At 34.4% G+C, this 23,061-nt stretch overlaps 1 protein-coding gene across 2 annotated transcripts in view; it reads left to right on the plus strand.

Moving 5' to 3' along the window:
- The first annotated feature begins 1,472 nt into the window (after positions 1-1,472).
- LOC115454885 (probable beta-hexosaminidase fdl) overlaps positions 1,473-23,061 on the plus strand; it is a 122,122-nt gene continuing 100,533 nt past the window's right edge. For both annotated transcript variants that reach the window (XM_037439110.1, XM_037439113.1), the window contains exon 1: positions 1,473-2,036. The gene's annotated coding sequence lies outside the window, so the exon portion shown is untranslated. The remainder of the gene's footprint in view (positions 2,037-23,061) is intronic.

Here is a 23,061-nt window from a genome sequence, read left to right on the forward strand (position 1 = left end):
CTTTAGAATCATGAAGTATTGAAAAACAAAATTGTTCCAAATATTGGTCTTCTCATTCCTTGAATATTTCTTCTACAACATAAGTGAACGTCATTGGTCTTTCCTTATTTCTGAAAGGAATGCTAAGTGCCTGACATGACATTACGAAAACAATGAAATGTTAATCATCTGTGATAATTATATTATTAATATACCTACGACACGTGCCTTCCCAAAATGATTATTTTTCTTTATGTAATAAATTCGAAATAAACAATTTTACGAAATCTATTGACTGTCATTTCTAATTCCTATTCAGTATTCACAATAGGGTATTCACATAAAACAATCACATTCACATAGTTACATTCATAACATGAATGAATGAATCCAGAATTGGTTGCGCGAAGAAAGAATGCCGTCTATAATATATTTTTTTTAAATAATTCTCCTTCAATGTACCGCAACTAAAAAAATCTTTTGCCACAATTATTCGAATAGTTTAAAGTATGTAGATTGGTAATCAATAAAAATGAAGGTACAAGCACGATTCAGTAAAAAAAAAATATTTAAAGAAATCACGCAATCATATAAAAATAATCATATTTTTCCAATTGTCCTAATCAATTCTTTTGTAGGGTCAACGTCATTTATGTAAATTATAGTAACGATTGCACACAATACTTACTACGAGTCTCCTACCTACAATCGCCCCCGCTGTCGCGTCGGATCAAATATTAAAATATTTAACTAAATGAAAAATTGTATAAAGTAAAAAATAAATTGTAAGTTTGACAATCGAACCCAGGACCTCCCTATCCAGGCAGCATCCACTAGACCTAGAATTCGAAATATACTTACTCATTTATTTAGGTGTATTAGGTAATAGTATACATAGGTATGTATACTATATTTAAAAGTCGTAAACCGAATGAAACGTGAGGTGTTTTGCTACAACAATCACGCAACTCAACTTTGCGTTGGTTAATTATGAACATTTTTATATCAATTATAATAACATTCATAATTTTGTTATTTACATAAACATAAAGTTTGTGACGGCGCGGTTTTTATAAACATAGCAAACGAACTACTTGCACTATTTTATTCAGTATCATCTACTGTAGAGCGCTGATTAAGAGAGGATTGGCAATAATGCAAATTATTAAAGTACATTGATATATTTTAGAAAATACTTTCTTTCCGACTTCTCTTGAACTTTTAAAACTAGAAATATACGGTCCATTGGTTGGGGATGTCAGATTAAGTGCTTCTGTTTATTGAAAATGTAAAGGATATTACAAATTACAGGTTTACTGTTTTATAACGTTAATTCATCATATTTTCACGACTTATATCTAACATATTTTAATTACAATTTTGTTCGATGTGTGACTAGACTATGTTTTTGATATTTATTGAATTTATGGAATTATAGTCATATTCCACATTTTTTAGTCTGACAACATTATTTGATAAGTCAACTGGATCCCGCCGTGTGACGACGGAACGGGTCTAGCCAATCGTCGTCTGTCCCACTCGCTCGTGTGTGCTTTTAGTTTGCAGATCGCCCGCCCAGTTAAAAAAAAACTACTTTTCGCGTGCGCATTGTTTCTTTTTTCAACCTTTATAATTTGGCAATTGTTTTAATATATCTATACTATTACATTATTTATTAAACTGCGTTTTAAAAATAAATTTAACACTTAAATACTCCGGGTACTTTCACTTTCCCTAAACGATTAAACATTTCATATATGTGAAGTGTCAATCGGTCATCGGACCTATTTTGTTTTGATTTTCTATAACAATTTTTATATTTTTTATAATATAATATTGGATAAGAAATATTTTTAACGTGAAATCTCTTCACGCGGACTTACGATTTGTGTGTCGAATTCTCAACGAGTGCAAGAAGTGAATAAACATCGGCTCAGTGCTACGATATTTATAGTAGAATAAGTGATTTTATATCAGTTTACGTCTGGAGGCGGTGTTCATTATTTGGATGCACGAGCTATAAAAAATCAAGGCGCCGATTTTTGGCAGTGTTAAAGGTAAGTCCAATGTCCATAAAAGTGTTATTGTTCGAATATAAATTACTTTTAAGATAAATCCATGAACGTGAGAACATTTAACGTTATTTGAACGTAACTTTATCAAATATATACGACTTAATTAAAATCGCAAAAATTTCAAAAACATACGAGTTGAAATCCTCAGTGAATTCCTCATAATTGTGTCATAAATCGTGTGATAAATACTGACTATACTTAACATTGACGCACCCACTCTGTGTGCATATTGTAAAGTTAATTCCCCAGTATATTGTAAATGATAACCTCAATGCAAGGAGGTCAATGGGTTCTCTACTTAGTATTCAGAGTATATCAGACCTTGACAGAGACACCATTGTCAACACTTGGCAACTCACATTCGGTTTTATTAGTTTTTTTAAGTACACTTTCGAATTTTCATTCAATATATTTGTAGCAACAGTAACAATGTCTATAAATATTTAATGTGAATTTAAATTATCTTTGTTATTTTTACTAGCTGTGATACAATTTACAAAAGAGGTAACTCATTTAACCACTAGTAACAAAATCTCAATAACCATAAAGTTTATAAATTTCAACACTGCATAAATATATGTATTACAATTATTATTGTAACTCCAATCAACAACCAAACAATAAATTAAAAAGAATTTAATTAACACATAAAAAGCAATTTATAATATTAGTTAACTCGGGTTTTTTAACAGAAAACAATACTAGTTGCTTGGAAATTTATAGTTATTTAATGGTAAAGTAACTACATAATAGTTTTTTATTTAACTGTCCTATATTTCTTCTAATTGATAACAGTAACCAGTAACTAACAACACAGGCCTTAAAGTTATTCCAAATTTAAACTAAATTTGGAACAAAATTTAAATTTATTAAAAACCTCTGAGAAAGAAAACTTTTAAACAAATTTTACGACCTTTATAAATAATGTCTTTATAAAAAATATTCATAATTACTCTACATTATTATAATAAAGGGCACAGGAAATCGCTGGATACAGGCCTCATCCAACTATTCAATCTGGAAATCTGGAGGATGCCTATTTTGAGCAGTGAATATCCTGTGGCTAATGATGACTCCTGATTAAATATGGAACATTGATACATAATATTTGTTTTCAGTAAGGTTTTTCTTTCCATGACTTTCCGTGGCTTTCATGATGGCTCAAATTATTCCCATAATAAATCACTATTATTGTAATAACATTCTCATGGTATTGCATGTTTAGTAAAAAAGATTTATGTATGACAGTATGGGAATCAAAGACAAAGGTAGAAACTATGCAATAGATATCATTGATCAATGTTTGTATTTTGAAATACTTTGTCATATTTATTTAAATCTCATTTTATATTAAAGTATATAAACTTTTCCTACTGCTGTGAGTGGTGTTTAATCAATAAAATCTTGACAAGTAATGAATTAATATGACCCATAAAAATGTAAATTGATGCTGAAATTTCGAAAGAAATTACAGCATCAGTAGTAGAGGCGCCCTGGGCCCAACAGTGGGATAGTATATAATACAGGGCTGATAGTATTATTATTTATAGAGACATCTATGGTACCAGTTAGTAAAAACTGAACCCAGATCATTTTGAGTCATCCCATATGGCTAAATTTAATCTATTTGAAATCAAGATTTTCTGTAGGTCTATAACAAACAACTAAAGATTATGTCAATATTCAGTCAAAACTCACATTTTTATTAAATACTATTATACAACTGACTAAAAATCCATTAAAAATTACACAATTCTAACTGTAACTGTTGCATTTAAGTGAGTAATGTATTGAGTTATTACAAGTAATGTTTATTTAACAACATCACAATAACAGTTAAACATATTGTGCAACTCGTAAAATAATCACTTGACCATACAATGGGCCTTAGTTGACATAGTATTCAATTTATTTTATGCACAAAAGTACAGAAATGAGTGTGAATATTATCTTTAGCTGTTATTTATTGTTATGTGAACATATCCAGAAGCTAGTCAGGTCTTAATACACCAAGTAGTTACACTGGTTTTATATCCTTTAAATTATAACTTACGTCATTCTCATACAAAAACATGGCTATTATAATTAACTAAAGAGAAATACTGCAATAAAAATATTTGATTACAAATTGTATAAGAAATGTCGAAAATTGGGTGCACTAGTTGAGCTTCTGCCTACTCCTGCAGCGATAGACTTGATGTAAATTTTTTATTATATTGTGTAAGAACAAAAATCTTTAATGTTTTTACAATCCATAAAATTAATCCTATCAAAACCCCTTCAATGACTATAAACTGAAAATTGTGTTCAATTGGATTTGATTGTTAACTTCAGGAAAGCAATCAGTTGTTATCTATATTACATTCCATTGTTTCTGAGATTAAGAATAACTTTTATACATGTAAAGCTGTTAACACAGATTAACTAATTAAAATAATTGCTGATATAATCACATACAATAAATGGACTTATGAATTAAGAAAAAACAAATTATGAAAAATAAATTAAATTATCTTCCGAAACCTATATAGTTACTGATCCATGCTTGGTATTATAAATCAATTATTTTATTAAATCAGCAGTCGGGAGTCTTATCAGTAACTGTTGCCGTATGGCTTGGTTATTATTGTATGTGCCACTGTATATAAATGATCACACTGTTGCAAACATATGTTGGATAACATTTTAATTATGTATAATAATAATATCAGTCCTGTATTATATACTGTCCCAGTGCTGGGCATGGGCCTCCTCTGCTACTGAGAGGAATTAGGTCTTAGTCCACCATGCTGGCCTAGTGCACATTGGTAGACTGCATACTTATTATGTATGCAGTTTCCTCACGTTGTGTTCCTTCAACGTTAAAGCAAGCGATAATTTATAAAGGCACACATAATTCGAGAAAAGTCAAAGGTGATTGAGATTTGAACCTGCGGACATACGTTTCGACAGTGTGTTTCACAACCAGCTAGACTATAGCCGCATCATAGCATTTAAATTATTATGAACAAATATTAATTTGTAAATAGTCATTTATTTCATAGTAGAAAAAGATACTCTTGACAACATTAATAGTTGCATTCAGCAATAAATGAATTTCATTTGGTACTTCCTACCAGTGTCGAAGGGTCCATATACCCGAATCCTGCCGCTTCCCTTTCGTAATTTATGTAAAACCTAATTATAAATAGAATGATTTCCAGACCATTTATGCATTATTATTAGTACGTACAAGTTACATGGCGTTCCGTTTCAGAACATTTCACCTTTCGCCACTACTTCCTACCCTCAACCCTCCCTAGATGCACCTTCACCTGACTTGGAGTATACTGCTAAAGATCGTTACCACTCGTTTTCTTGTAAAGCGTCAATCCGCCGGCTACTAATTAATACTTCGCGAATGTAAATATCGATACAATTTCCGATTATTACCGTTATCGTAACTGTTTCTGTATCGCATATATTGCAACGGGTCAATGTCTCGATTAAGTTCATGAATGATACGATAAAGTTTTGTAGTGTTTACCCGGAATTCGTAATGTCAACTTTATTATAAGTACATAAGTGCGGTATTGCGTCGTAAATATGGTATTGGGGTTCGCCGCACTTTCAAGGGTTTCTTCATTTGAATACGCGTGTTTGTGTATGTCCAGTTACTGTGTGAAATATATTATTGATAATGTATTTATGAGGATACAAAGTCTCTTTGTTACTACATTTTTATAAAAGCGTCTCTGTGTACACTTCTTTTGGAGGTATGGTACCTTCTACCAAGCTAATGGTAGCCAATGCTGGATATTGCATTGAGTTCTTCTAATTCCGAGTTAAATCATCCTTAAATAAGTCCAAAGGTTGCTACCAGTGTCTATCTAAAAGAGTAGAATTTCATATTTATTTTATTTCTCGTTGGGTTTTGCTCGTAAATTTTCCCTTGCAAAACATCTAAGAAATAGCCTATTATGTTGATCTAGGACATCGTTCTTCTGTGTCACAAATCCGTTATTAGGTATGTGTTAATGTTACTTCTAACAAACATGAAACATCTAAACATCGTAAAAATATCAGTTATAATAGTTTCCATACAAAGTCATGGACGAACACTTAATTTGAATACTACGAAGATGCTTAGCACTGCCCATTCGATGTAAATGTTCTCGAAAAAACATCGCGATTGACCTCAACCGGAATACGAATCGATGTGAGCGCTTTGTTTTCAAGGCGAACGATTATTCAGACAGCGGGCGCTCCCACGATCTATCGAGACGAAAGTTAGAAAAATATGTTTGTGAATAATTTGTTATTGAGATATTCCCAATCTTTTTGTAATAGCTTTTGTTGGAGACTCAGCCGGCGTGATGGTATTTTTCACGGAGTAAAGGAATGAGAATAAGTATATTAGGTTGTCTAGACTTTTGAGGTACAAGTACGATCCTTAATATGAACTATTAAAGACTAAAAGATAATAAGAACAAACTGGTATGTTTTAATTTTTGTGTTGCCTATTTTGTTCACGATTGTAGAGCACCAAACTGGATCATTTCGACTTGTTGGCAAATGTTTCTCATAGCATAACAGTTCATCTAAATTTTAAGCGAAAATATAGTTCTATATAGCCTTCGCAGACAGACTAGCAAAAAATCCACCCGATGGTAAATTACCGCCGCCACTCAAACATTGACAGTGTTAGGCAGAACCAGTACTCTGTATACCATACTGTCAATATTATATATGAGTATGCGTCAGATTTCGTATAACGCTTGACAAAACATTGGGTTAAAGTACGTCTTCATCGCGCCTTATGATAAGAGTAGTTCCAAGAGCAACGCCAAATAAAATTGCAATCTCTTTGTCTTTAACCATAGCCCGATTTCCTTTACATTTAATTTGCAGGAAACTGGTGACCTTGCTGTTTTTAATTCGAATCCTTAATTTAGTTAATGGTATTTCTTTTATCCACTCTATCCTTCCAAATTACACCTAAAGCAAAGAATATTTCTGCTTCCCGTCTTTCCCGTATTTCAGTCTCTCACGTGGTTATTGACAGTGAAGGGATAGCTTCGGGAGAAAATAATAATATAAAAACCGCGAAAAAATCCCTAAAATAGTTTTATTTTCAATTTTCAAGGGATAGCTATTAGTTTTCTCCTTCATTATTCCTTATCAGATTATACAATGTCCAGTAATATGATGCTGTAACGGCGATCTCTCGGTATGTTACGAGTAACCTACCAACACACTGCACGCTTGGTTGCCTGGACACGCTCCATCGATTTTTACGACAACCATATTGGTTTCACGGCTGGTCAACTACCGACGTCAGTTCCATGAATCATGTGTTGATTGATGCAAGGAAACTGATAAAAGCAAATGTTATTCGATATTTAATTTCCTTATTGACAAATAGCTATAATTATTGAAAATAAACGTGCTTCGCTAGACTTTGTTTCTTTTGTAGTCGAAATTATTAAACTTAGGTTGATATCTGCTGATTAATCGTGGAAATAAATCTTTCTAAGTAACCTAGAAGAATATATCAGTCAAACTTTATTCTGTTTCGTAAATTTTTGCTATCGAACAGATAATAGCAATTCTGATCGTTTATTGATTTTAGTAATTAGCCGTCAGTCAGCAGGATAGAAAACAAACGGGGGTTGGTTGTAAAAATCCGTAAACTACCACGTCTGCACCTCTTATTTCATACAAATAGCGTCCACAAAAGTTCTTTTTCACAATGCCGAAGAAAATTAAAACCACCAATAAACTTATTAAACATGGAATGTAAAATATATTGACATCATAGTTGATAGTGACTTGTATATTATGGCCTCGTCTCACCTGACTATGAGAGTGAAGGAACAGAGAGTGCACCTGTGTATTGCGCACACACTTGTGCACTATAATATATCCTGCGTACTTGGCTGATCTCCGTTGAGATTAGCCGCCGTGGCCGAAATTCAGGTAGGACGAATCATATGGCCTTGTATTATTCGACGAACACGTTTTTTTTTATTGCTTTGAGTGGCAAGACGAGCTTGCCATTCGCCTGATAGTAAGTAATACGACCGCCAATAAACAGTAGAAACGCTATCCTACACCTTGAATTACAAATATTCTTCGTTATTCCACTGCGCTCGCCATCCTGAGACGTGAGTTGTTAATAGGGTACCGGACTAATTTTTGTTCATTACTATTATCAAATATTTACATAATATAAATTATAACACAGAAGGAATTATTAAAATCCGGTAAAAAATCAACAAGTTATAAGTCTTTGAATTTCGATGGAAGAGGTAATTAACAAGAAACAGAAAAGAGACGAAATACCCACTTGTGACGTCATCGGGAATTAAGACGCGTGCGAAAGAAAGAGATGAAGCGATATCCCCACATCGCGCCTACTTCTGCACATCACAATATTTTAAATATGAATTACTCGCTCATTTTTTAACCAATTTTTATGCAGTTTTCGCAGGAGTGCTTCTTTTTCGTATTATTAACCATTAGATATAGAATAATGTACAAAATCAAGCATAGGCCGGTCCCCTATTCTTATTATGTCGAATAGTTACACTGGCTACAATCTCCTTCAAACCGGAACACAATATTGACTACGCACTGCTGCTTGGCGGCCGAAATAGACATTGCGGTGGTACCTATCCAGGACTCTACATATGAGACCAGTAAATAAGTAAAAAATTACCAAATAAAGCAAACCTCGCCTAGGTAGCAGCATGTATTAACTCGCTCTGTTGCCTTATTCACGACTTAATAATCATATAGTTAAAACTATGTAAAATAGGAGTTGAATAGATCCAGAGCAGGAATGAAATCAGCGCAGCCGCCTGCAGGATGCCGGTCTAGTGATACGCGTGAAGCGGCCCGCTTCCGTCTTCACACGCGCTCCTGTTTACCGACGCCTGTCCATCTGACACTTGTATACGGATGACGTCACATTTTTTAAACAATGCACACGGTGAAGGATTCGTGGAAGTCTGGTCTTATCAATAGATTCGTGTACAAAGTATTCTATTCGTAGAAGCTCCCTGGTCGCTTCGCGTGATAGGGATTTCCCATATCTATATCCCGAACCGGCAAAGTTTATAAGATAAGCAATAATAAACATGTTGATTTAGGATGTGGTTTATGTGTGTACCAAATTTCATCAACAACAATATAAGTATTAATGAGTAATTGGCTAACAAACTTCCCAAACTAACATTAATTATATTTGTAATATTTATATCATAAATCTCAATGTCTAGTCTTAGCTAGAGTTTAATTTCCATATAGGTACAGTATGCGAAACACAATCCGCCCGCTGCACTGATCTCATTTCCTCTTTAAGTTGAAACTGTGTCACTTTGTACCTGTCTGCGTACCGCTATCTTATTATTAGTGTTTTACAACGTTATGCATTTATTTGCGGATAAACTTTTCTGGTGTAAAGTGACCCTAATCCGGTTGGAACTTTGTTACACAAACTATACGTGAAACGTGTTACATGGAGGTTGAGGCGATGTTGAGAAATTGAAAGAGTCTAATTTAGAAACTAATTTACTAGTTGATAATGCTGGTTGCAGACCACTAACTAACTAAGGTAGCAGCTAAGATATGGTCTTTATTGCAGACCGCACATACAGAGTTATTTTGATATTGCATTAATAAATAAAACCATGTACTAGTATTAACAATAACAATTTCCAATAATGTTTGCAGAGATAAAGACGTATATGTGGTTTAATGTGCAAGTATTATTGTGATATAGCCTAAAAGATATTGCAGCCAGTATAATTTCTGGACATTATGACACATCTTTAGATAACAAGCGCGGTGTATATTAAGCTTTATAATTCAAAGTTCTGAATATTGTTCCAATTATTTATGCATAATGGCGTTTACTAATGGCAACTTTCTCATTTCGTCACTCATATAAATACTAATTAATATTTAAAAATAACATTAATCTCAGTCTATGTCTACAATAGCAAATGTTTAATAAACGTTGTGACATTTGTTCCACCGATAAACAATTGTTACGATAAGGAAACCATTCCAGCGGTTCGCACAAAACATCGAGCTAAAAAATATAAATCATATAAACATAACGCGGCAAGTAAAGATGGCCTTGTCTCCATCTCAAGGTGAATCGGTTTTACAAATGACCGAAGTAGCAAATAATGACTTAATAATGAATTTAAAAATCATAGAAATGGTAAAGATTTAATAATTAAGATGTTTTTATTACCGATTGTCCGAGCTCAATATTGGCAAGACGAAAGCAAGGTAATTTACATAGTCAACCTCCAACCACTGTCGCGGCTAGTCGGCTTACTAACTTTTAATTAATAAAATGCCTTCCTGTGAATGTGTGTTCCTTCCTTTTAGACGACGTACAAATTATACTCCAACCGTGAATGAAAAACACGTTTCATTTCATACGTTAGTAATAAGTATACACTATTTAACTTATTTTTAACAAATAAATGCATTTTATTCGACTGTCATGGCGACCAGAGACCAATAAACTAGATGGCCACGGCGGTCGACGCTCGGGCCGTACCAATGCGAGCTGCTAGGGCAGTACAAGTATGTGTCTATAGTAAATAATGCGATGTTTTATGTGCAATTTTGATAATCTATGACGCGTCTATTTGTAAAACGTCATTGGAATATAACTTCGTTTTGTTCTTTTTTTAAAGAATGGAAATGTTGCAGTGTCGAAGGCTCCATATAAATTGATTCCAGCCGGCTTCTCTTTTGTAATTTATGTAAAATCTCATTATCATTAGAACGACTTGCAGATCGCATGCATATTCGTAGGTACCTATATTATATTGTGTCAGGTTCCCTGTCGGAGAACCCTTTCCCTTCGCCACTGAGATGTTGTAACCTATACATTTCGCCAGCTGTAGTAAAGCCTTTGCCATACGGGATGAACCGGGCGCAATTCCTGTCTCCAGGCTTATAGCAGAAAGGCCAATATGTTTTTACCCAAGCAGGTCGAATCCATGACCTCAGCATTGCAGTCCAATCATATATGTTATACAATTAAGCCAGACAGTATTTCAGAAGTAAATAGAATTTTCGGATGGAAAAGATTGGGGTTTCAAACAAATTGTCATGGGTGGTAGAGGAAGGAATGAGGACCACACACATAATACCCAACTGAAGATCAGATATATTTTGCTATCTCACTCTATAGATAATCTATTTCTAATTAGGTTGAAGTCCAGTCTAAGGGAAATAACTTTTCTATAGAAGTTACTAGCTTTTGCTCGCGGATTCGCTCGCGTGAAGGGGTCCCACTATATATTTTCCCGGAATAGAAAGTAGCTTATAACCTTCCCAGGGTCTTAAACTATCTCCATACCAAATTTCACAAAAATCCGTTCAGTAGATTTTGAGAAAATCGATCACATACTGACAGACAGCTTTTGGTGACTTTGTTTTATATTATGTATAGATTTGAGTTCGCATATTTATTCCCCTCTTTAAATATGCTTCTTGGCCCTAGCAGCCCGATGTGAGATGTCATATTTGCGTCATTGATACTATATCTCAGAACCTATATTTGTCAAAATAACGCAATGTTGCCAAAAACGTGCCTACGCAAACAGATAAAAATTTTATCTGTAAGTTAATAACTCCTTGCAACGAAGCGTGCAATTCATGTTATTTTAATGCAGCAAATTTATCCACGAGAGAATTTCATAATAAAATAAATAATATCAGCCCTGTATTATATACTTGCCCACTGCTGAGCACGGGCTTCCTCTACTACTGAGAGGGATTAGGCCTTAATTTTTATTATTCATAATTATTACTACTCATTAATTTTATAAAATGCATGAGTGGCAAGTTACGTTATAACCTGAAATTACACGGTATTTCTGAAAACAATGAGCTTGATATAAATACGTAAAAATATATCCCTTTTGTTATTTTTTTTTCGCTGAGAAAACACTATTTTTTGTCTACCACCATATGCAGGGTGAGTGGAATGGTTATATTGGTATCACCGGTCTTACGGCCCAATATCGACACTCGAGAGTATAGTTATAACATCATCCGAGCGAGCATTGGACTCAGTCCCTAACACCTGTGTAGGGACGGCCCCGGATCCCTAAGATTAATGCTAATACATTCTTAATATTAGGACATATTACATTATTAGATACATCTTCATTATTAGATATTTCTTTTTTCCTTTGTAGTCGACACCCTATTATATCACTCTACACTACTACACTCTATTATATCCCAAATCTTGTCCATTCTAAGGTTGTCTGGAAGAAATCGCGGAATGCGATAAGACGGCCGATTGTAATCTTCTATCTATATCTATCTATCTATCTATACTTATAATAAATCTGTAGAGAGGTCAATTCTGTACATGAAATATATTTCCAAAATAACTATCAGGGGGTGATTAGGGATCGATACTGATGCCAAAAATGCAATTAGTAAAATTTTTGTCTGTCTGTCTGTCTTTCTGTCTGTCTGTCTGTCTGTCTGTCTGTCTGTCTGTCTGTCTGTCTGTATAACCGTTATAGAAACAAAAACTACTCGACGGATTTTAACGAAACTTGGTACAATCATTTGTCATACTCCTGTGCTGGTTATAGTATACTTTTAATCACGCTACAATTAATAGGAGCAGAGCAGTGAAGGGAAATGTTGGGAAAACGGGAGAAGTTACTCCATTTTTTAAGCTTCCGTCGCGTGTGCAACCTTAATGGTTAAAGCTACGCAGAAATTATGTATGACGGAAATGTTCTCCTTAAAATTATGTAAAAAATATCCCACGACAGCATATGTCTATCTTTTATGGTTGACTCACAATAACACGTGTAACTCCCGATAGCTTAGCAGTTCGAAGCTTTCTCATTATATTTGACTACTCTTACGTTTATAACACTCTCAGTCATCCCTAATTAAAAAAGTTAACAGTATGACATATTCCTTAAAAAGATTCATAGAAATCGGTATAGAAACACCAAAGTTATACATGAAATACGCTAATAATAAGCCATCACGCGTGAATACTGAATCATGCTATAAGCTTCCTTCGATTTCACCAGGATCCCATCATCAGACCCTGACAGGACAATCGGACCACCTGCATACCACCACACTTAAAAAAACATCCCGACAAATTGAGCACCTCCTCCATTTTTGAAGTCCGAAATCCACGCGGGCGAAGCTGCGAGCGGAAGCTAGTATACAATAAAGTGTAATAAATAAATGAATAAATTCTTGGTAATTGTTACTTTGCTGCTTTATTTACATGTCCACGGTGTCGTGTCTGTTGTTGCGCATTATATACTCCCACTCAACAATAAAAATCCTTTTTTATACTTGTACCTTAGCATTTTTTATGTTTAAATAGCCATTATAATTGATAAATAATAAACGCCACATAATCCAAACCTGTTTGATAGTAATCTTCAGTTACATTTCTTTAATAATAATATTTGAGAATTTATTTATTTAGATATCTATTTATTTATTTAAAATTTAACATAAACTTACTATGAAGATACACCAAAACGCACGCTATATTTATTTAATTTAATTTATCATATAACGGTTATTAAGCCTGAGCAGAAAAATAAAAAACCTAATTAGGGCCACTTTAGTTTCTCTATTTAAATTAAACGTTATTAGTACAACAAAAACCATATTTTACATAATGATTTCCTATGTTTAAGCGGATGTTCGACATTAAAATTAAACTATTTTACGGATTTTATCGCTGTTTTAATATTTTCCTTTTCTCCCGACGTTTCGAAGACTTTGCAGCCTTCATGGTCACGGGGGGGACTGAGGTGTTGTTCATCCGCAAAGTTAAAGTTCTTCAAAGTTCCTAATTTCAATAGGGAAGATGGTTGGAAGATTGCACAAGCCTGGGGTCCAGTTCTACATTTAATTAAATCGGAACCCAAAAGACTTGCTGCCAGACTTCAAGACACTGTGAGCTCATTCTGCGTAGATCGGACCACCAACAGCTAAAAAATTTATAAAGTTGTATAATTGTAAAATGTAGGTAGATATTGTAACTTTGACTTTACGGATACCTCAGTGCCCCCCGTGACCATGACGCTGCAAAGTCTTCGAAACATCGGGAGGAAACTAAAATATAAAAACCGCGATAAAATCCGTAAATAGTTTAATTTTAACATATTTTACCACAACATGGCTAGGTTTTTATTGTTTCTACTCAGGTTTTAAAGGTTCACACATCACTGGTCAATCGTGATATAATGTTATCTAACTGATATCAGTATACACGCATCATGGAACTCCTAATCAATACGCTCTCGTGAAAGCAAACCGATGCTTGCTAACAGCGTGAATTTTCCTTATAGAATCTAATTATATTTTGTTGGCAAAATATTTAATTCCTGTTTTTTTTTATACTATCACGCCAATGTGACCCCACTGCACCTAATGGTAAGTGGAGTGGGGTCCAATAGAACGTCGATGACGAGAGATGATTACCCCTCGGCAGTCGACACAATTATGCCGGCCTGTTGGTCCCGGATATACACAGGCTGATCCTGAACCGCGACACACTTACGTGGGCCACTATGGCGGGTTTGAACACCTCGTGTACGGTGGTTGCTATGCGGGCGGATATAAAATATATTCTACCACCACTGTGATTTAAGGAATTCATGCATCCTTCCTGAGAGGGTTATGAATGCAGACTAGTCTCAGGCAAGGTTTTGGAAATCTTGGTGTTGGCGTTGGAGTCGGTGGTTGTAACGAGTAATCAAGCCATGATCACCGCTTCCTTATTATTTCATTTAGTTGTATAAACCTTTGTTGTTAACCAATGCCAGAATGTTTGATTTATCCATTGCTAAAACAGTTTTTTTTTATAAATAAAACTCGCTTGTGCGCCATATACCAACAACGCATTCACTTATATCTCGACCACACAGCGCGCAAAGGCGATGAAAATTTAGGAAAACAGATTGTGGTGGGGATTACCGAAGGCAAAAGATTGCGCGGTCGTACACCAACAAGATGGACCGACCAAGTAAAAAACTCATCGTCCTCTAAATTCTACGCAACCGTAAGACACGCGCTGGATACAAACCGGTAGACAGATTATCCGCTCCAGATGCAACCCTGATGCTGACCACGATCCTCAGATATGAGGGACTGACCCAAGACAGAGAAATATAACTAGCTTTATTTTTCAATATAACCAACTAGGACAAAGACAGCCGTATGTAATACAGTCTAGATATAGGTTACGTACAACAAAATAGTTAAAACATTGCGGAAATGTGATAATAGATGGGTGTTTGTTATAAGTACGTTTGATATACTGGTCAAGAGATAGTTTTTTATCGTACACAGTGGCGTAATGTGGGTCACCCGATCCGCGCGGACCTAATCGTTGCCTCACCGCGGTAATTATCAGTAATTGAGCGAGCAAATGTTAATTGCTCGGCATAACAATACGAGCTATTAATGTCGATACGACAAGTTTCTCGAGAAAAATATTAGGGAATTGTTTTTGTGCGTTTTTATCGGTTTTTCCGAAACAATGTGTACTTCTTAATAGCCATGAAGATATGTTTAAATGATTTTTTTATTGTTCTTGTGTTTATAAAAATAAATATGACTCACGATAATAAAATTTTATTTATTTCTGAGAATTAGTATTTGCAAATTTTGTACCACTGGCATTCCTCATTTACCCCTATTGCGTAAAGACGCCATCTGCCGGTGCGCGGCAATACGACGAGGTTTTATCCCCAACAAACCTACCCGTGGTTAGGTTAACCTACGCTATGGTTTCAAAACGTTTCGAACCATAAACAGCCGAGATATTTTTATCCTTAATATATGCAGCGGACTATGTTTAAAAAGTTAATGATTTATGTACGGCTCATGTGGACAATTTAATGGCCGGCAATTAACGTGTGCAAGTCCACAATGTCGTGTGTTATTTTACGTGACGAGATAATTTTGTTGTACATCAGCGTATAAAATTGGTTTTGTTGTCACGACTTCAGTAATCGTGGAAGGTATAAAAATAAATTGCTTCGCGCGTGCATTTTATTGAGAGAGTGCGCCATCTGTACAACTTTCCTGAAATCGTGTGTAGGTTGGTCCCGGTAAAGCTCTGAAAGCTTAAGTTTCAGTACGTTACGAAAGCTTTACGGTAGATGGCGGTTTTCAGGATTCGCTGTCGTATTGAAAAAAAGTATATTAGAATTCTCTAAACAAATATATGTTCTATGAAAGATGTTTACAGTTAACTTATAATTTCTCATTAGTAGAAGTCAAAATTACTCATTTATATTATACATATACTAAGCGGATAAAATTGTGTTTGCATAAATTTTATTCAGTCATGCTATTAAAGGATATTCGCATGTGTTTGCCAAATATAGGATCTATAACACGGGCCTGCAGAACATATGGTCACACAGAATAGCGTCTACTGACTTAGTATTACGGAAACTTCCATTAAAATTCAGTACTGACTATTAATATGTTGGAGATGCTAAACAAATTTATAAAAAGTTCGGAATTCCAAAAATCCTATAACTTAGTCTCTTTATGTTAGTGACTAATGTTACATAGTGTGTATATTAAACATAATAATTACAAACGGAAATGCTAACCCAATTGCAATTGGTTTGAGTTGTATTTATAAAATTAAATTACGATTACTTGTTAATTGTTCATACCTGTTTGCTATTGTATTCTATTTATTAAGTTTTCTTGTGTAACCTAAAACGTGTTTCTTTTACGTATATTTCATAGTTCGATAAAAACTTGGATCATATCGTTAAAATTGGGTATTGCTATAATTGGCAACGTGTAACTTTCTACTACATAAACGCCGATAGCCTAGTTGGATGTAGAACAAACTGACGAGACGAATGTCCACAGGTTTAAAGACCAAGGGCACGCATCTCTGACTTTTCAAAAATAATGTGTAGTCTCTGTGACTTGTCGCTTGCTTTAAGGGTGAAGGAAGACATCATGAGGCAACCTGCATACCTGAGAAGTTCTCTATAGGAATTTCGAGGGTGTGTGAAATCTACCAATCCGCACTAGGCCAGCGTGGTGAACTAAGGCCTTATCCCTCTCAGTATTAGAAGAGGCGCGTGCCCAGCACTAAGACAGTACAGGGCTGATATTATTATTTATTATTATACTACATTGAAATATCGCGTAAAAGATATATGAGGTACTGGGTGTTGTTCGCAGCTTCGCCCGAAAAGTCAGAAATGTGTGTCCTTAGGTTTTGAACCTGCGCGGCAGACATTCGTCTCGGCAGCCCGTGCCACTCCAAACTAGGCAATAACTAGTCAATGTATTGAAATGTAAGAATTGAGTATGTACCCGTTTGATTTGCTAAATTATGGCCATTAGCGTAACTGTATTTACTGAATATCATTAGCAGCCATTGCCCTTAAAATGAATCGGAATGATTGCTCGACTCGTCTACTTAACTAGCAACAAATAAGATAAGATAAGATAAAGATAAGAAGAGATAAGATATAATATTTCGTTTGCAAGAAAACATATATGAAATCGTTATCTACACACAATCGGAGAGTGCAATAAGGCGGTGAAATAACCAGCGATGCGCAATTGTTTATCATATTCGATTGTTCTAGTCTTTCCAATAGCTATTTGCTGCTTTAGATATAATTTATTGTGTATTTTCTCCATTGTTGCATACGGAACTTATCTAACGCAATAATCGTCTCATTGGTTGTAGCAGTATACTTGCCAGAGTTGTAAACCACGGGATTCAGGGTTTGACTTAGAAACTTCCCGCCCTCACACCCACCAACCACTACAACTCTTGTAAGCCAGGATCAGCAGTGGCACGCATTTTATGGCACCGAGCGGAGATCGGCGAGTCTCAGGCAGCACTAATTTGTCTTTATCGAAGATAATAACAGAAATTCGTAACAAATACACCTTAGTTACCCGGTATTGTAATTTGTCAATATCACATTAAAGTATAGGTGAGGTTGTTTAAATATGAATTTAGTGATTGTCTATTTGCCGAACGCTTAGAGATAGAATCATAAGGACTCCTATGTATTATTTCATATATAATACCATATAAACGTACCTTAGTGGAGTCGCTATCAGAAAGAAGAGAGAAAGATTTTATTATTGCACACAAAGAGTATAACGTGCACCTAGTAACAAAAAGAGAACAAAAACATTAAATTAGAAAAATAAATTATACCTATTGTGCTAACAATAGGAACTCTCATTCAGCTTCTTGCAGTACCAGTCTGATACAGCAGCGCTAATTTTCAATGAGGCCCCTCGGGTGACTATTAAAATACATCAATAACAAACGCGTCAAAACCTTTAGCAATTTAATTCCGAACTTCCCCTGACATGCTCTCGCATTTTTTCCCTTTGAAAGTGTCGTTTTAATAATGTTTTGTATCCTAATTTAACTTTAACAGTGTTGGCGTGTTGTCGCGGCGTTTAATGAGAAATGTGGGCAGGCAGCGGGCTGCCCGACCGTGCCTAAACTAAGTCGGTCGCCGCCATGCGACCGCAAATTATAAAAGTAGTTTTTGAGTGCAATTTCGCCGATCCCATGCGGTTTGTGTCAATTGCTATACGACATTTGTTTCGAGTAAATTCGCCGCGATAAACTTTAATTAAAATGGTACTGTTTTCTTTCGTTGTTTTGGGAGAAACGATAATAAGGCATTGTTGTATTTTGGTACGTCTGCACGAATTTTCGCTGTTTTTTTATAAAGCTGACTAGAACAGCTTGTTCGTTTTGTGGTAAGTTTACTTAAAAAACATCAATGGCACTGTGTTGCGATCATCAACATAAGCTAGATTTTATAACAGTGGGACACAAAGGTGCTCTAGTATAGGGAAACTTTGATGAACTTGAAAAACTGACGTACTATTGGACTCTAGCACACAAGTCTCATTATTACTTTTAAGTCATTTGACAATCATTAAGCAATTTAAAAAAATAAAAAAAAACTTTTCCCCAATGTTTATGAAACAAGATGTATGTATAATATACGAGATATCTTACGCATTTTATCCCCAAGGGTTAGGCAGAGACGCAACAAGTGCACCCACTTTTGTGTCCCGTTCCATGACCTGATGACAGACGAACGTATCGGCATATCGAACCCGAGACCTCAGAGCGGTATTGTATCGCGCCCGTATTAATCTACACCAAAAAGGCAGCCTAGAATAAATATATACCTCCTTATTGTGCCTTTTAGGAATTTTACATTTCCATACAATATTTTAACATCACAAACTCTTGTCATAGAAACTTACAGAAACTACTAATCATGTAATTTTTAAACACGTTCCATTATATTATTTAAATGATGTTTGTTCACCTAATTTCTACTAGTTGATTAATTATAATCATAGTTAAGTACTTACTATAAATAGCATTGTTTTCTCTTTGCAGCTAACCACTCATGTTGTAACTTTTATAATGGCAGCCCAAGATACAAGCGGAGTTTAGTTCGGGTACTAGCAAATACTGTATGCCCAGTGAGTTTGTATTCGAAATAAATTATATTACAGAATTTTTCCAAATTGCCACCGTTACGTTTTTATTATATTTCACATCCACCACCACATTAAGTAGAACATTAAACTACTTGCAGATCGTAGATTCGTAAAAAAACATTTTAAAGTTTTTCTCCGGTACGGAAATCGAATTGCCAACATCGGACGTTAAAAATATAGCGCCGCGTTTCGCTGATATTTTTAACTTTAATACGATGCCGCGTTTTTTTATTTCTAGTAAACGTGCAATATCATCCAAACTTTATTAAGAGTTTGTGAAGCGAGGTTGGTTAAGGCAAAATGCATCATATATACGAATTAATTAATATATACTAATATAAAGCTGATGAGTGCTTGATTTAACACGCTTTTTTCGGGAACTACTAAATCATTTTTTTTTACAAATAGGAATTTACATTATTAGTAGGTTATAGGCTACTTTTTATCCCGAAAAATCCCATCATGCGGGCAGAGCCACAGACAAAAACTAGGTATATATTTATGTTATTGAATATTTATCTTAGTGCTCATTTATTTGACTGTTTTAGAAGTTATGACAAACTTCCGTTTTCATAGTATAATTTAATGTTTTTATTAGCGCTCATTCATTTGACTGTGCTAGGAGTTTTAAAAACCCCCCCTTTTCCTACTATAATAAAGTCTATTATCTCTTAAACTAGATAAAAAACGTGTCATAATTAGTAAACATTTACGTACAAGAACAAGGAGTAAATTAATAAGCTCAAGGCTGATACGTATCAAAATAGTTGCTAACGTTAATAAGTCATTGTTTGGAAGTGTAATATGTTATAATACTCAGGAACATTGTTGAAATATTCCCTTATTATCCATATTCCCATTTCCCGTGGCAGAGTGCGGCAAACGCTTGATTATTCAAACACAACTATATGAATAATTAAGTCTTGAATTAGGCGACAGAGCGAGTTAATACCTGCTGCTGCTTAGGCGAGGTTTGCTTTATTCGGAAATTTTTGACTTAAAATGACTCAAATTGTAACTTGTTGATTGTTGTTTATTAGAGTTTTGTGTGTATACAAATTAGATATATCGTCATTTTGTTGAGTTAAAACAATAGTAGCATTAAACGAGGTTTAAATATTGCCTATGTATAAAATAGCATTCCTTTATTCAGTTACAATATTTTTAAGGTATACTTCATAAGTTTCAAATTTTATGTAATAGGTATCGTTTTAAACAAGTAATGTAGATAGTGCTCATTTTATTACAATTTATTTGGGAGCTTACATAAGCGAACGTCTTTTGTACTTGGTCGGCTTAAACAATATACATTTATGTGACAAAGGGCATTTACCTTAAAATTTGTGTAACAACCCCTAAACTTTTAAATCTATTATAACAGTACCTAATATCCTCTCGTATTGTTGATGTTTGTCATGGCGGCATTTTTTCTAGAACTACCCTACATTGAAGTGCAGTAACTTGCCATGCCGCGATAAAAAATACTTATATTAAAAAGTAAGTCATGAAGTTCTTAATCCAATTCCAGAGTTGTCTCATTACTCACAATTAGTTGCATTAAACAAGACTGAAGTTATTTCATCTGGTGCGTTGTGTAGTCGCGAGAAAGTGATATTCACTGCGCCTCATGCCGGTAGTTTACCGTTTGCTGTTTAGGAACACTTATTTCTTTATAAGCCTTAATATTTTTATACGTATAAATATATATACTTTTATACAGAGACGACAATGTTACTCTGCAACACCTTGGTAAGCGAAACGGAGTACAGACAGAGTGTCGATTAACTACAGATGATTATCCCTCGCCAGTCGACACAATTATGCCGGCTTATTAAAAACCTGATATACACAAAATTTCAAATGTTAAAGTAATAAAGTTGAATTCATATATTTTTGGTAAATGTTTTAATTAACAATTATTAATATGTAACTAATTAAATCTATGCGGAGTGTTAAAAAAAAATCTTATTTTCTTAATAATATAAATGCGAATTTTAAGATGTTTGGATTATCAAAAGTAAACGCAGAAACCTATGAACAGATGATATTTGCACACATTGACATCATACAGGTTTATCATATCGGATGCTTTTCATACTAGAAAATACATAGTGTAACTACTTCTGTGAAAGCACATGCGGGCATAGCCGTGAGAAACACCTAGTGGGTAATAAATGCTTGGGTGCGGAGTCAACATTGTTTGAAGTTCGTAAGTCAAGTTTACCAAACTCTAAAGGTCACGCAGAACATTTTGAATAGGTCAACCTTTTTAGCGGATTTGTATAAGATATTTTGAAGAGCTTTCCGTGTCGATAGAAGATGATTTAAATTAAAGATATTTGTTATAAATAAGTTCATGCAATTATTCCCATGTTTTGATCGGATTTGTGGGCAAAATATGAGTGGCGCAAAGTCCATACAACCCGATTCTTGTCAGCTTCCCTTTCGTAATTTATGTAAAATCTAACTATCATTAGAACGACTTGCAGAACTCATTGCATATTATATTGCCTATATGTTGTATCGGGTTCCTTTTCAGAAAATTTAAACTTCACCGCTGTAAAATATACACATTCATGCCTTTTATTCTCTGAAGATCTTACAGTGATAAATTTATATTTTTGGACGTCAATAATTTTAGTGAAAAATGTAGTTTAAGTTTGACTAGGGATACAGTGTATCTGACAAATACTTGTAGACATTCTATAGCTACATTGTTAGCATATAATATTAAGACAGTCATAAGTACTATGACGAAGTCCTCAATTACTACATGTTTTAGTAGTACTACTAATACTATTGTAGTCAATAATTTAAACATTTAAGTATGACAACAGAGGAAGATGACTTGTTTTTAATGTTAACCCACCAAAACATAAATCGTTTCTCTGGCAAACTTTTTGACATTGAGTTATTTGTGGAAAGGTATGGTATAAATGTTGATATTTTATGTTTTACTGAGACATGGTTGAAACCAGATAGAATGGCGTTTAGTGTCAATGGCTACAGAGTTGCCAGCTCGTTTATTAGGATTTCAGCAGAAGGTGGAGGCACCATGATCCTCATCAAGGATGGTATCTCTTACAAGGATAGACAAGATATAACAAAACTTTCTGTTGAACGAGTGTGTGAGGTCTCATGTGCAGAGACTAGTGATTATATCATATTGTGTGTATATAGGCCTCCTTCATCCAACATATTAGCTTTTATCTCTAAAATGGAGGATATTCTAAAAAACTTAAGATGCATAGTAAGATTTTAGTCTGCGGAGACTTTAATATAGATTTACTGATAGATACAACAGACAAAAGTTTATTTTTGACTTTGCTCCAATCATTTAATCTTAACTGTCACTTTCTCGAGCCAACTAGACTAACTACAACTTCGGCCACGTGTATTGATAATGTTATCTCAAATTTTAAAATTGACTATAAAGAATTATTAA

This window comes from Manduca sexta, chromosome 16 (genome assembly GCF_014839805.1).
Source record: "Manduca sexta isolate Smith_Timp_Sample1 chromosome 16, JHU_Msex_v1.0, whole genome shotgun sequence".
Classification (NCBI taxonomy): Eukaryota; Metazoa; Arthropoda; class Insecta; order Lepidoptera; family Sphingidae; genus Manduca; species Manduca sexta.